This window comes from Camarhynchus parvulus, chromosome 4 (genome assembly GCF_901933205.1).
Source record: "Camarhynchus parvulus chromosome 4, STF_HiC, whole genome shotgun sequence".
In the NCBI taxonomy this organism is placed as follows: Eukaryota; Metazoa; Chordata; class Aves; order Passeriformes; family Thraupidae; genus Camarhynchus; species Camarhynchus parvulus.
This window is the reverse complement of record NC_044574.1, coordinates 51,305,866-51,321,542: the sequence shown is the minus strand read 5'-3', so window position 1 is coordinate 51,321,542 and position 15,677 is coordinate 51,305,866. Positions and strand designations below refer to the sequence as shown.

Here is a 15,677-nt window from a genome sequence, read left to right as displayed (position 1 = left end):
CCCTGCCCGTGCAGCCCCGGCCCCGGGGAGCCACCGGGCAGCGGCGGCCGCGGGGGGGCGGGAGGAGGAGGAGGAGGCGAATCCTGGTCCGGCTGGCCGGGTGCGCGAGCACTAGTGGGAGCTGGAGAGGGCGAGAGGAGGGGAGAAAGCCCCGAGCCACCCCGATCCTGAGCAGAGCGGCTGCGAGCCGGGCGGGAAGGGGGAGTGCGCGGGAGGCAGGAGGGGGCGAGCGCGGCGGCAGCCGGGGCAGAGAAGGCAGCAGCCGAGGCAGAGGAGGCAGCAGCCCGGGCAGAGCAGCCCCGCGGAGCCTTCGCAGGCGGTGAGGACGATGAGGAGCCGGAGCCGCGCGGGGAGGGGGGATGCGGCGCGGAGATGCTGCGGCGGGGCGGGCGGGCACCTGCGCGGCCGGGGGGGTGCAGGAGGGTCCCGGGGGTCCTCAGTGCTGCGGGGGCAGCGCCCCGAACGCGCCCGGAGCCTTCCAGCCCTGCCGGGCGCTCGGGGAGCCGCGGCCGCCCGGCTCTCCCCCGTCCCGTCCCGTCCCGTCCCGTGCGGCGCTGGGAGCGCTCGGCTCGGCTGCCCCGAGCTCGCCCCGGGGCCAGCAGCTGCGCTGAAGCGGGTGAGCGGCCACAGGCGGCTGGAGCGGGCTGCCGGAGCTGCTCTCGGGGCACACGCTGCCCCTGGCTCGGTACGGTCTGGTTACGCGTGCACGGCACAGGCTGGCGGTCTGCAGCGCTCCCGAAATGAACTTTTAAATCAAATTGTTAAGGTACATCTTGTTTGGTGACTGCGGCGATGGAGATAGTTTGTCCTCTCTCAGTGAACCTCTGGAAGCGGGAATATCTCGCGCAGCAGTGCGGTATTGTTAACTCACAGACTTTGTCGCTTGTGATGGACTGATGTGAACTCTGATTTACCGGCCGGATTATAGCAGGCGATGTCTCCGGTGGTGTTTTCAGAAACATAGCGTTGATTTAAGGACCTGCTGAATGTAAATGACACTGAAAGTGTCACTGTTTAGGAGTCTCTTGTAGATAAATCTAGAGGTCTGTCTAAGCCTCCTGGGTCTGACGGTGCAAAAAACATTGCTCCAGGGAGAGTAAAAATAAGATAGGCATGGAAGGATAATTTGCCAAAGGCTCTCTCAGCATGCAATGATTTGCAGCTTGGATGCTTTCTAAGGGAGAGCTGGTGTCTTTATGGCACTGACTGATTTTTTCCTTTCCATGAACTGCTGTGAGTGCCCCTTGATGCTGCGTAAACTTTTAACAATATGCTGTGAGAAGGAAGTTCATAGCCTTAACTTTACACTTTAAACTCCACAGCATTTTATTCCGAGTCTTTGATAGTACCTACGTCTTGATATAGAGTTGGTGCAGAATTGGTCTCTGTTCCTCTCTGTCCCATTCACACTTTTATATACTTCCAGTGTGTTCTCTGTTCCTTTGCAGGCCAAAATGCTCTCTTCTACGTTGCCTAAAGTGTAGCTGAAGAGGAGGGAAATGAGCAGAGGCATAGTTATTTTCTGAGAATGGACCATTTTGAATGACAGGCATGTTAAAGTTAGGATGTTAAAAGCTGCAGTCTCTGTGAGTAACTCATGGAAGCAGTGTGCATTAGCGTGACAGAATGGCTACCGTGTGATTGCCTACAGGGGACAAAATCTCCTCTGTCTGATGACCACCATGGCTTCAGAGCACCAGGTATTCCTCCTCTCTTTCACTGGTAGAAGCTGCATGAGCAGGGAGTGGGTTTATTTTGGTGGCTTTTGAAAGCAAGGAAAAACCCAACCAGCATTTTATTATTCGAGTGATATGATGGACTCTAGTCCAAATGCGCTTGTAAGAAGATTCTCTGGTTTTTGTATTGAAAGTTTGCATTGTTAGGAAACAGTTTTGCAGTTATTTCAAAATAAGAAATCCATCACAGTAAATGCAACCTAAGACCTTGACTCTCTTCCCACAACCTAGTGCCCCTGCTTGGCTTCAGCTGAGCTGCCCTTGATTGACACTTGTGCAATCAGGGAAAAAAAGCCCTCAGGCCTTTGGGATAGCTGTATCTGTACTTATCTGTGTGTGTAATCCTGACTTATAGCAGTCCTTCCTGTGGGTCAGTATGCTGAATGCTCTGGCTGCAAGTTGGCTCTTATATCCTTAAAATGAAGCATGTATTTGAGGGGGGTCCATTTTAATTGGTGCACTTGTGTAATTAAAGTGATGCATGTGCTGGGGCCTTTGCTGCAGCAAGACTGGAGCATTCATCTCTTGACAGAATCGAGCCCTCAAGTTTTGAAACTCCCTTTGAAAGAGCTTTGATTGGTGATGATGTAAACTGACAGATTCACAAAGGCTGTTCCCAGCGTCTCGTCTTTCTTGCCTGTTTCTGTCATTCTTCCCTGTGCATTGTTTCCTACAAAACAAGACTTTCAATAAGTAAGACACAATATCTGTTGCCAGGTGTAAGGAAACAATGAGAGGAAGTCTGATGCTCAGGTGGGAAATGATGTGTTAGTACTCCCAAGAAATAAGATTAACTTTTTTTAGAAGAAGAAGGTTTATGAGCTGCTCAGTGTCTTAACAGCTGATTGCTTGATGCTGACTACAAAGCACTGGTCCAGACTGTAAGTCCTGTGGGGAAGGGGCTGCTTTGCTTTGTCTTACAAATGTGACACTTGATGCAGTGTGCTGGGGAGAGTGGAGGGCTGCCTCTGGGTCCAGCCTGTGCTGCTGCTAACAGCCATTCCAAGTTCACAGCCTTCAAACAGAATATGGGCTAAGCCAGAAAAGTCTCCAAAAACTTGTAATAGGTATTTTCTACCAATCTTAGGGTAATTGCAAGGGTAGGATAGTATATAAACCAACATGGTTATCTTGGTTGTCATTACTCAACTTATAGAGTTGGGGAAGACTTAGACATATATTAGAATGTGCTGTAAATATGGCAAATATAGAACAGAAACAAATTAATAAGATCTATTCGTGCTACCCCATAAAGCAAACTATAAAATATATCTTAGACTTATTACCATTCAGATTTTTGTTCCTTTTCAGAAGATATGAGCGATTTTTAAATTGTCTCAAACAAACTGAGAAGCTTGCTGCTAATAGGCAAAATTTGGAGGGAACTGCTTTGGAAACACTGCAGTTTAGTCTAAGGTTCACATGTTAAGCTTTTTTTTTTCCTACTGCACGTTCTAGATTGGGCTTGATTCTGGTGAGCTCTTTCCTCATGCTGTTTTGTATTTGGTTGAGGTAGCAAAGATGTAATGAGGGTTAATAAGTTTTGAAAAAGTCTCGAAATTGTAACATTCTCGTGGTATCTATGAGTTGCATTGTGCTATATATCAACAACCTCGTTCTTTTGAGTGCCTTAAAGGAGAAAATATTTATCTATGACAGCATCTGGAAGTGCTGGACTCTTTTGTAATAAGGAAATGACTTTGAGGTAACTAGAATGCCTTATAATGTAGTGTTTGATTACATTATACCAGTTTTTTCATGCGTCACATTACCGAGCTTACTTTTCTCTGCTTAAAATGTCAACACCTCATCAAGCTGCAAAAAAAAATAAATTCCTATGTGATCAATTATTCTTTATGATCTGCCCACGCCAGAGTGTGCATGGAGACCCAGGTGTGAGTGCTTACACAGTGTGCACAGAGAGGAGCATGTCTGTGTCTGTGGTAATACAGGCAGTATGTTCTAACTGCTGTCACACACAGACTGTGTTGCAGGATAGTGATAAGCAGCCAAACCCAAAGGAACCTCATCCCTTTGGCATTGTGTCTCAAGGCTGGGGTCCCCAGTTTGTCACTGCTCTGGCCTTTCTCTCACAGGATCACTCATGGGGGCTGCATGCTCAGCCCAGCTGCCTGCTTTGCTGCTCCTTGTCACAGTGAACATCCTCCAAGCCTATGTCAGATTTGCTTATAATTGGCCAATAGACTCCAAACTTACTAGAGAGGGTATGGCAGATGTGTTTATCCACAGATAAGCAAGTCTAAACACTGCCTTGGGAAAGTAGGCTGAAGGAGTTATTTTCTGTTGGAGTCAGGATGCAAAGCAAGTCCTCCTCTGGTGGTACAATGGCCAGCAGGGAGGGCATTTGCATGTAAGCCACGGTCACAATTCTGAGCCCATTATATAATGGGGATATTGGAGCCATCTGTGGCAGCTTGCTGGACTGCAGATACAGGTCCACAGAGTTTGCAAACTCTGGGTGTAATGAAGAGATTGGAGCAGCAATGTGAGCGTGGGGAGAGGACCAGAGAGCATAGGCTCACCCTTCACGTGTTCCAGAAAGCTTTTCCAATAGTGAATGAGTTTTAGTATGCAGGGACATGAATGACACAGGTCTCAGGAAGTTTCTTCCCCTGAAACTGACTGTGTTACATATTAAAATTAATTCAGTGCTGAAGTCAAAATGCATTGCTACAAAACTCTACTCTGTGATGCCATTAAGCAAAAGATTGCAGTTTCACAGAGCAGGATGAATAAAGGCACTTAATTAAAAGTGTTCATTCCTTAAAGCTACCATTATTTCCTTAACATGAAAATAACTGTTGCTGTTTTGCTGACAAAAAAAAGAAATATTCTTTGGTGTACAGACAAATTTCACATCCAAATCCCAAAATACAAAATAGATTGTATATAAGACATATTTGTAAAGTAGCCGCTTAAAAGTTTTTAAAAGGTTAAGTTATTCAAGACCTATTCCCTGAAGCTACAAACGTATTTGTTCATGCATAACTTCACTAAGGAATATTTATGTGAATAAAATTACGCACTTACAGGTTTGTAAAATGAAGACTGTAATTAGCTCTAGTTTGATTCCCCTGCTTCCTAATTAAAAACACACAGGTCAATTAAGGATCAAAGGAGATGTTACCTTTGTGATTATCTTCCTTGGCAGAAGTAGTTGTTCCGATAAATATTTCAATTTCACTATAATCTGACCTTTTGTCCAATTTGCTTTCCCTTATCCTTGCCAATTTTGGCCAAGAAAAAAAGCGTTGTATTTAAAATAGACCATGAAAAGGCAAAATACTAAATCTCATAGTTTGGGGACATATGTCTTTTAGGGGAAAAAATTAATGGATGAAAGAGTATATTTATATGCCTTGGATTGATAATGTGTACATGAGCTGGATCTGGCTACTTTATCTGTCTCTGCTAAGTACACAAATGGAGCTTTATTAGTAACTAGATAGTTGAATACAGTTTCCTTTACGTGCGTGACAATTTGTCTCTTCCCCAATAAAGTGATGATGGAATGGCATGCAGAAGTGTGCATCGAGAGTACAGGTCAGAGGGAATACCCATACATACGTGCTAAATCTTTGCTGGTCAGATTTGCTCTAGAGCCCATTGAGTGTAGGCTCTGTAAGTATGTGAGAAGATTTGGACAAGGCAAAAAAATACTTGCATCCATGCCAGATGTATTGCAAAATCAGGACAGTGTAATGGAGATAAGGTTAATTAGCTATTTGCATTTGCTACTGAAGTTGGATGAGTAGGGCTTTTTTCCCTAACAGGGAATTTCTCTTCAGGCATAACTACCTGGTAGTTTGTTAAAATGAGTAGAGCAAGACTTTTATAGCCTGCAGAAATACAATTAAGTGTGTGCAGGCATCATAGACTTCTTTTATTCATAGGCAAGTCTTGTAGGGTCTTGTCCTACCAGAAAATCAAAGTGGAGGAACCCTTCAAGCTGAGGAGGGCTGTGCTGCTCCAAGGACATGCTACAGGGTGGGTCCCTGTCATCTCTGTGTCTCTGCTTCTGTCCGATGGGCTGCAGTCACAGGTACCTGTTTTAAAGTGCTTTGAGACCCTGGGTCAATAATGAGCTTAAGTCCAAGCTGCTGCTGCTGATGGACAGGATAAAACTAAAGTTACTCAGGAAATTGTTTCACCTTTCATTGCTTAAAATATTAATGCAAATTGCCTTTTTCCTTTATTCACCAGCAATCCTGGGTAGGCATTCAGGGCTGCTGCGTTCAGTGCCTTGCAACTGTTATGAAATTGAATCTGTGTTGTGCTTGGGATTTAAAATCCTGTTATGATTTCTGTCTTAATGATGGTGAGAAGGGCTTTGCCTTAAGATTGCCTCTGTGATTTCTGCATGCAGATTATAGTCTGTCAAGCTTGGTGGTTTTCACAGGACACCCATCACTCTCACATGGTGTGAATTTCTAACGGTAGGAAACATCCATACGATCACAGAACCCTGGTCATCACTAGTCCCTGGCTTCCAGCTGGATTTAACTGCCTTCACCACCATTTCACAATGCTCTCCTGGAGACAGCTCATGGTGTGGATGTGTGCATTCCTTACTGGATAGAATATTGGTTAGACAACTGAACCTTTTCCCTTATCCCAGTAGAATCACTCAGTCTTTCTTTCCACAGATATTAATCTTCTTTTTTGAGTTTGTCTTGCTGCAGACATAATCGCTTTATTAGAGTGAAAAAACAGCACCAGCATTTTCCTCCAGATTTGTTGTATTAATTGGTAAACCTTGTGGGTCTATATTGGGGTTTAATATTCTTGTAGGGCATGTGAGTTCTGCTTGTGAGCAGCAATGGCATCAGAGATATACACCTGTATTTTATGGAAGGGACAGGTTTGTGCTTTTGCTGACAGCCGTCACGGCAGCAGGTAGGTTCACATTTGTGCCTTTGAAGAGGAGCAGGAGCACATTTTAAACCTGAAACTAATTAACTTTTCTCTGATAACCACGTATGACAACTGTTCAGGCTTGTCTATGTTCCTTGTCTTCCACGGCTAAGTCAGAGCCATGGAAAATACACCCCAGAATAATTGTTTGCAATGGGGATTATGCAGTGTTGTTGGGCTGTTCAATGTAGTAGGGGTGCTGCTGGTTGAGGACATGCAGAAATCAGTAGTTTAGTCCAATTAAAAATGAAAAATATGAAGATAACGTTTATAACTTTTTAACTCAGAAATCCATTGCCAGGGAGTAATCAAACTTCTCTATAACTGAATTATGTAATTTCTTAAGACTGCTTCATTTTGAAAAATAATTTTCTCTCCTGACAAGAACCAACGTGATCTCAATGGTACATATGCCTGTGTTTTGAATGTGTGGCATTTTCTTATGACTTGATGTTTTTAAGGTTTTTCAGAAAAAACTTTAATTGAAAATTAGTTTAATTGAAGACTAACACAACCCCAAAACCAAAGCAACACAAAGAATAGTTTCTAATCCTCTGGATTGTAAATTTTATTCTTATTTTTAAATGCTTGAATTATGAGCTGTTAGATTTTTAGTGTACCAAATGCCATTGCTTTTACTGAACTTGGTGCTTAATTTGTGCATACACGTTTTTCTAGCTTTCTGCAAAAGAGTAGATTTCTGCACAGTTTGTGTAGGTACACACTGTTTGTGGTGATTGGCACTGGGGCTGTGGCCAGCCTCATCCCCAGTGGGCTGCAGCTGTGAGCAGCAGGTGAGCAGCATTGACAGCAATGAGCCATGGAGTGCCCAGGGGCACTGACCCATCACCAAAGGGAGCAGAGGGCACACGGGTGCAGTGCATGGACATGAGGGGTATAAAAGGCTGGGCTGAAGAGCAAGAAGGGCAGATGCTTGTGGCCTTCTGAAGTGACACGGTGTTACTCTGTGTGGACAGATGCTTGATGCCTTCTGATGAGGTATGGTGTTACTCTGTATGGGCTGAAGCTTTCTGGAATTTTATGTTGCTACTCTGTGTATCGTGGCCATGTTAACTGTGACATGTGCTGTAACAAGTTTGTGCATAACTCAATTTTTCTGAATCACCTTACCAGTTCAGACAATGTGACTTGGAATGGTGTCAACAAATGAGAGCCTGCCAAAAGGGTTTGATCTATTTTATACTGTCCTTTTACTCTCAAATGCTGCATGTGTATTTGAAATTATTAATCCCAATGTAATTTCTTTCCTTAGCAGTGTTTCAGCTGTTTAGATGAACCATTCTTGTCATTTCTTCTCTCTTACTGCAAATTTCATAAAACTAAAATGCTGTGACTCTACTTGTGTAGATGGATATATTCTCACAGGTTTAATCATTGATGCCAAATCCTTTTAGAAGTTGGTGGGGGCTTTGCATGCAGGCAGGAGTTGTCTTACGTGTATCTAAATGCCTTTTGAAATGTTTGATTGGGATTTTTTTATCACACCTAAATGCTGGACTTGGCTTGAGGTGAAATGTAAACTGTAAATACTCTGATGGACCAAAAGTAGTACTGTGAAGGATAAACTAATGGCATGAAAGCTGAGCTAAGCTTTTTGAAGTGTTTTGCCATAAAATTAAGGATCCAAATGGGCAGTTGCTTTGGGAATAGTTGGAGCATTTGAGGAGCTGCTGTGCCTAGCTCCTCTTTTTATTCTTCCTGCTGAAAGATAGGGTCCTCAGCACTGTCAGCAGGTGGGAATGTGCCTGCTCTGCATCAGTGCAAAGGCACCTGCCTTGCTTTGTCTCTTGCTCCAGCTGTGAGGTGACATAACCTCACTCCCTGTCCTCAAGCAAGGTGAGGTAATCCTATGGTGAAGTGTGGCTTAGCCTAGCTGGCTAGCACAGCAATGAACAATTGAAGATGCTGTCTGCCACAGAAATGAATTCCTTTTCTCTGTGACTCCAGAAAAAGCTATATGTGCAAATGGTGCCTAAGAGATGTCTGAGGTTTAGCTTTCATTTCTTATTTTTTTGTTGTTGTTTTGGTTTTTTTGGTGTTTTTTTTTTTTTTTTTTTTTTTTTTTTGTGCATGTGTGCAACTAATAGCCTAAAGAGTACTTTTAAAAAAAATAATTTGGAAATAGCACAAGGCAGTACCTGGGAGGTAGATGATAACAGTGGTACAACATGTAGAGCACAACGGGAGATGTATAACTGGTGCTGGGTGCTGAGATCCCCAGGGCACTGAACACATGCGAATTTCAGTACCCTGAAACAAGTCCTTAATGCTGTCTAAAGGTACAGCCAAAGGTGAGTGCTGTCAGTGTAACCCTGGGGAGAAAAAGCTCAGAAAAGGTCAGGATTCTTCCTGCTTCTGGTTCTCACATTGCCAAGGAGAGAAGGGACGGGCTACTTCAGGCTGCAGCTGTCTGTATGTCCTACTAATGGTTAGAGATAACAGTGAGCACTGGAAATTATTATAATAAAATCCTTGAAGGATGTGCCCAGCAATTCCTGTGTTCATTCCTGGTGACATCAACTCTGGTGTTGATTTTTTTGCTTTCTAACAGATGTTGATCCAGTTACCTGTTCTCTGTAGGTGTAAGAATGGACTAAGCTGTGGCTTTTCTTTTTGTGGGACTGGAAATTATCACAGAGGAGTTGCCAGCAACTTCAAACTACATCTTAAATGGCAGGCAGTCTGTAAGCTGTGTCATCAGATAAGGAGAGGTGGTGGGGAATGAATAATAAATACATGTCAGGAGTGGAGAAAGATTTTGCACAGAACTACTTTTTTTTTCTGAATCTCATCATCCTTTCCATATTTTCCCTAAGATGTCTAATGTGAAGCATCAATCCAGTACAGTAATTTCTTTGTGATGTTTCTTTAGTAAAACTCTTAGAGACGTTTTCAAGTCAGATTAAAAAAAATATTTGCATTGCTGGTTTGAATATTTTACTGTGATTTGTTGCATTAATACTCCAAGAGAGAAATTGTATTATTTAAATTGAAAGAAATAATAAAAAACAAACATGTCTTGCAAAATACAATTAAAAATTATTCCATTTAAGTATGAGACACTCTTGTTAAAGGTGTTGCAATGATAACTCTTTAATTGATTAGTTAGAAGTAAAATAAATGGGCTGCCTATTTAATGAGTGAAAAAATTAATTGATGGAAGCTGTTATACTATTTCTGTTACAAATGGAAATGTTATTTCCATTTCAGTGACTCTATCTCCCCTTCCTGTGCCATTTCAGTTCTCTTCCAGCTGCTAACCTTTTTTGTACATTTCCCCAGTTCCTTCTTTCTCTTGATGATATTCCTTCCTGAACAAAAGCAGCCAATTTCTGTGCTTGTTGTCAAATAACCAGTCTCAAAATTACCAGCTGCACTCATTCTTCAGAAGATACTCCTTTGTGTACTTTGAAGACTTTTGTTGAGTATTAGCTTAGCAGTATTCATGGCACCTAATGATAATAATTTCCCATCTGATGATAAATGGCTGTTTATAGCAGTTCTTTTCCAAATCCATTAATCAAGAAAGGTTATCAACAAAGTGATAAATGTAACTTTGATTTTTGCTTGAATGTACCATATACAAAGAAATCCTGTTCATCAGTGAATGCATGACAGAGTGCATGCTTTAGAGTGCATAAAAATACCAGGACTGTATGTCAAACAATAGAATATTCTTCTTCTAGACAGTCTTGCACATTCTTGTTTTTGCAGTGTTGTGGCTTGCTTCCTTCTGTCCTTCCTGGTCCTGACTGAATTAGGTTATGAATGTGGGGAATGCTTCCTAATTCCTGTTCATGTGGGGCTCACTCAAAACCTGTCCTTGCACAGGAGAAGTTAGCCAGAATCTATTTTCTGTCTTTTAGCATGGTAGAAGTCACAATGGTGCCCATTGCTTGTGGCCAAGAAATTATATGTAAAAATAATATGTTCTGCCTCTTTCTGAGAACTGTAGAGAAGCCTCACTTCGTTGTGGCAGTCTTCTGGGAGTTGGAAATGGAGATAATCCCCTGTGGTATAGATAACAGTCACGTGGGCTTTATCTCAGTCATTTCCCTTTTCTCATCACGATTTTGAGGCAGCTGCACTTCCTTTGGATCTGCTTTTGAAAGTAGTGCTTGGGCTGGAGCCCCAGTTGCATCTCTGAATGCTTTTTACTGAGTTTTTCCAGTTAGATGCAGATTCTGTGACTGCTGCATTTTGGTGATCAGCTGGCATTTGCAAAGCCTGTGAACTCACCCAGGTAGACTTTCTTTGTTCTTTGAGCCATAACATTTCTTAAGTAGTGCCACCATAGTAGTTATAAACCATTCTGGAAGTGGTATCCATGGGTGTTATTCTCTGCCTCATCTTTAAAGCTGCACTGTTTTATTTTTTTTCATAGAGGTCCATCTGATGCTATAATTGTCCAGGAAACAGGGCCTCACAGTAGTGAGAATACAAATCATGTTGAGCTCTTAGCTTTGAGAGTTTCTCAAACTTCTGTCTGTCTTGAGTATTGTGATTTTATTTTTTTTTCCCAAGCCCTTACATTTTCTTCATGTCTAAAATGATTTAAAATTTCTTTCAAACATCTGGTCATTTACATTTTCTTGAGGAAGGTTTGCTCTCAAAATAGCATTTCTTGAAACCACTGTGTACTTTCTGTAGGTGGTCGTCAACATATGTTGGGGCCAGCTGACTGACTGACTAACAAAATTGATATGTTTATTATTTATTGAATGTATAATATGTTTTTTTTTCCCTCAGATTTTTGGTCTTTTTTCAAATGAAGCTTGGTATTGCTTGGTCTTTGTGCAGGCTGGGTAATTTCAGACCTTACTTTTTACCTTGCTTACCAGATGTGTGGTTAAATGGGAGAATGTCTCCTCAGAAATTAATTTTTAATTTGGAAGTTCTGGCACCAAACCTTTGGGGTGCTGTCTCTTAGAGAAGGTGGACCTGGAGGGGATGGACACTGGGAGAAACAATGAGGCTTTTCACAATGAGTATTTAACAGAACTCCCTGTTTGATTGATCTTCAGCCAGACTTGTTTATTCAGATTTAAGATCTAGCCCTTAAATGTGACCCTGCAGTAAGCAGAAAGCTGCCCTTGTGCTCAGGAGCAGGCAGAAGGGGCACTTGATGAGATGGAGCTGCACATGTTATGCTCATGAGTTATAAGGAAGGAATTGCAATAGATGATAGGAAAGGTCTGAAAAGAAAGCAACAGCTGATTTAGTTCAGCTCAAAATGACCCTGCCAAAAGAGGCAAATGATATCACAAGCTGGAAGGTCATTGTTTCTTTATAGACTTTTAAAATATGTTTTTATCCAAAAAATACACTGGGAAACCTGAATGATGATGAATAAACCACTTTAAACTCATGGGAAGCAAGCATCCTTAGCAATACAGAAATCTTCCAAACTGCTGACAGGAAGGAGATCTGGCTTTATCTTAATGGATATGATCGAACACCCCACTGCTACAGTCAGGTATGTGCAATGGTGCATTTTGTAGTGTCCTATTCTGCTTGACCAAAAAGTCTGGAAACACAGAAATTACGACTTGGCTATTTTACTGATCTTGAGAGTGTCATTTGCCTTGTTATTTTTTGTTAATCAGCTTTTCCCAGCTATAGTTCTTACATCATCAGCTACGGAGATGAATTGCAACAGAATAAACAGTGAAAGAAAAATTAGTGTTTTTTTAGGATAGGCAAATTGTTGTAACTGTGGGTAGCTTCCCATTTTAAACCAAACAAAATGTAAAGTCTGAATAATTCCAGTCACCCTTCCTGTTTATGGCCCAGAAATTCTTGGAGTGCATCCTCTTGCCTTCTAACACTTTCCCACAGGTGGATAGGAAATTTTGGATAAAAAACTTTCTGGATAAAAAAATTACTATTTTATTATTCCATAGATACACAATTTTGTTCTCTGAAAATTAGCTCCCTCTTCTGCTTTTTCCTCTTATACCCTGGGAAGTGTGAAGCTGCATCTTTTTCTGCCCTCTTTGAGGAGAAAAAAATGTGGGGGACAAACTTGTGTTTTTAAAGAATATCCATTAACTTCTGACTGTTTTTCCATTCCTTGTAGCAGTTACTGGTTTTGCAGGCACAAATTATTTTTATGAGGTGTTTTGATTACTTCAGGACATTGTTTTGAAACATTAATGTAATCTTTTATTTAATTTGGTGTGTAGTCAACTGTTGATCTCCCATTATGGATCCAGTTCTTCAGCCCCTAAGATTCTTTTTGTTACTCTCCAAATGCTCCAATTTTTTGTGTTTCTATAGTGTCAAGTGCTAGGTTGGTGCTGCTCAGTGGTTGTCAGACTTTCTGACTGTGTTCCAGTATTTAACAGTGTAGCCTGTGTACAAGTAGAGCTCACATAGGAAGATGTTTTTGTCCTCTCCACAGAATTCAGCTTGGTTATATTGAAGTCTACTGATTTTAGCTGCAAAACGCAGCAGTTTGTGGATTGCAGTTAGTTAAGTACAATTTCCAGTTATAAAATAATTTTCATTTTCACTGGTTATGTATGCTGTGGTCCTGTAATTTAGCTGTAAAAATGACATTTACTTTAGATCATAATGCTATTTATCTTTGTGCATGATTTTAAGTACAATATTGACAGAATTCCTCTCTTTCCTCCGCTATGAGATGGTTCAGGATGAGCATTTTAAAACAGTGTAAAAGCAAGAAAATTAGTTAGATATGTAAACCAGAGCAATTCTATTAGCAATTCTTACTTCATTTTGGTAAACTGCTTTTGCATTGCACTCGCCAAACACTTACCTGGAATGCATCTAGTATTAGTTACTGGAATCTGAGAACAAAATTGTGCATCTGTGGAATAATAAAATGGTAACTTGTTTTATGCAAAAAGGTTTTTTATCCTGAGTCTCCTATCTATCTGTGGGAAACTGTTAGAAGGCAAGAGGATGCACTCCAAGAATTTGGAGGGTAAACAGGGAGGGTGACTAGAATAGTAACCTATTCCAGTATTTTTGTTTGTTTGTTTGTTTTGTTGTAGTGTGTTATATACCACTCCCTCTGTGTTTCCATGCTGCAGTTGTGACTGGTCACTTTCAGTTCATGTCACCACATGCATGGAGGAGCTCATCTGCTGCCTCACCTCTGCAATTTTTCCACGGGCAAGGTGTTTTTGCAAGGAGCAGATTCAGGTGGTCCCTTCATGTGAGTGTAGTTTAGCTCCTGCTAAATACAGCAAGTTTGACACAGATGGCACAATTTTACTCCATTTCATAGAATAGAAGTTGCATTTAATTTAGCTGTAGCCATGCCACTGATGGTTTCTGGGATGTGAGAAGTATTTTGGGTGCTTCCCGTGGCTCAGGGTGGGCACAGGCAGGGATGCTGGCTCAGCCTGGGAGTGGTGTGGGTGCCCAGGCTGCCCGTGGGTACTGGCCAAGCCAGCAGCATTCCTTGTGCTCTTAAGAATTCCCTGGGAGTTTCTGCAGCAGGAGACAAAGGATACAAGCTTTACTTACAGCTGTGTGGCAAGAGGAGCCCATACAGGCATAGCAGTTTTGCTGTGTAATTTCAGACATGCTGCCTTGCAGGATTACTTTCTACTCAACTCTAACCCCCTTTTTGTACAGTTCTCTTATCTCCTAGATTCCAACCCTTCCAAAAAGAGTGGTTCCTCTAGTGGACTGGCTTTTGCAAGAGGGTTATTGTGGATGTGGAAGTGTATCTCACTTGAGCATAGTCAGAGCTAATTTTATTCAAAAACTGGCTTTGCTCCCATGCAGTGGACTCCAGCTGTTCCAATGGATGCTGTTTTTTATCATTGTGCTGGACTACAGAGTATTAGTGTTGAGACTACAGATGCTTTTATCTTGTATAAGTTTTCAAAGACTTTCCCTGCTGGCAGTTTACATTGCTCAACCTATTCTCTTTTATGCTTTCTATATGTAATATACATGGCAGCCACTAGCTAGAGAATCTAATGCAGCAGCTGGTTACACTCTGTATTTCTTTCAAGATCTTGTGCAGAACTTCAAAGTTTACATCAACTTACAGGAAAAATAACGCCTGAATATCAAAGGCAGAAATGAGCAGAATACTCAATAAATGCTGGTGCTGGTCTGAGTGCTTCCATGTTGCTTTGAACACAGCTCACTTATTTCTTTAGAACATGCCCTGATATTTACATTACCTTTCTCTAATTTTACTATTTTTCAGAGTTCATTTATGAACTGCCTTTCATCTACTGAAGGAAAGTAAGATGTTTTATGATGTCATTGGGTTCTCATTAGTCAAACTTGCTTGTTTTTTAATAGGATCATAATTTCATTTGGCAAGCCAAAACTTTATCTTGCCACCCCTTTACCTTTCTCTCTGTTTGCAAAGCCCAGGAAAGTCTTTGTCTGAACATTGTGTTTCAAAGCTAAACAAGAAACCTGTAGACAAAATAATTCAAGTCCCACTTGCAAGGTTGATGGGAATGGCTGAGCAGTGTGTGTGTAATGTTCCTGGAGAGTCCTTGGCTCACTCAGCAGTGCAAGCCCCCCCACAAGACCAGAGCAGTCAGGTGAAAGCAGCCACAGGCTCAGCATTATGGATGAGTCACAGCTCCACTCCTGGGTGGTTTGAGAACACTGGTGAAGAATATTTGGCTAAAATAAAAATGACATCTTCTGGTTTAAGGGCTAGAGAGGAGAGCAACTTTGGAAATAATTACAATGATTTACGAGCTATTAGTTAACGTGCTCACCCATGAATTTGGGAATTAGCACTCCTCTGAAGTCCAAAGAAATTAAGTGAGTTGTAATTCACTCGAAGACAGGTTACTAAGTATAAGAGTTTAGCTAGGAGCTAAGACTCTCACACCTTAACTGCCAGTGAAGTCCTTTTTAAATATCTTTCTTGGTAGGTTTTTAATAGCCCATTCTGACAGGGAAAATTGTCTGGCTCTGTCCATTTGATTTTCCTCTTTCTGTGTCATGCACTGGTTATAAACCCCAGTGAACTTT

General features: G+C 41.7%; 1 protein-coding gene across 4 annotated transcripts in view; it reads left to right on the top strand.

Annotated features, from left to right (window-relative positions):
- The first annotated feature begins 250 nt into the window (after positions 1 to 250).
- BMPR1B (bone morphogenetic protein receptor type 1B) overlaps positions 251 to 15,677 on the top strand; it is a 231,162-nt gene continuing 215,735 nt past the window's right edge. For all 4 annotated transcript variants that reach the window (XM_030948091.1, XM_030948090.1, XM_030948089.1 and 1 more), the window contains exon 1: positions 251 to 319. The gene's annotated coding sequence lies outside the window, so the exon portion shown is untranslated. The remainder of the gene's footprint in view (positions 320 to 15,677) is intronic.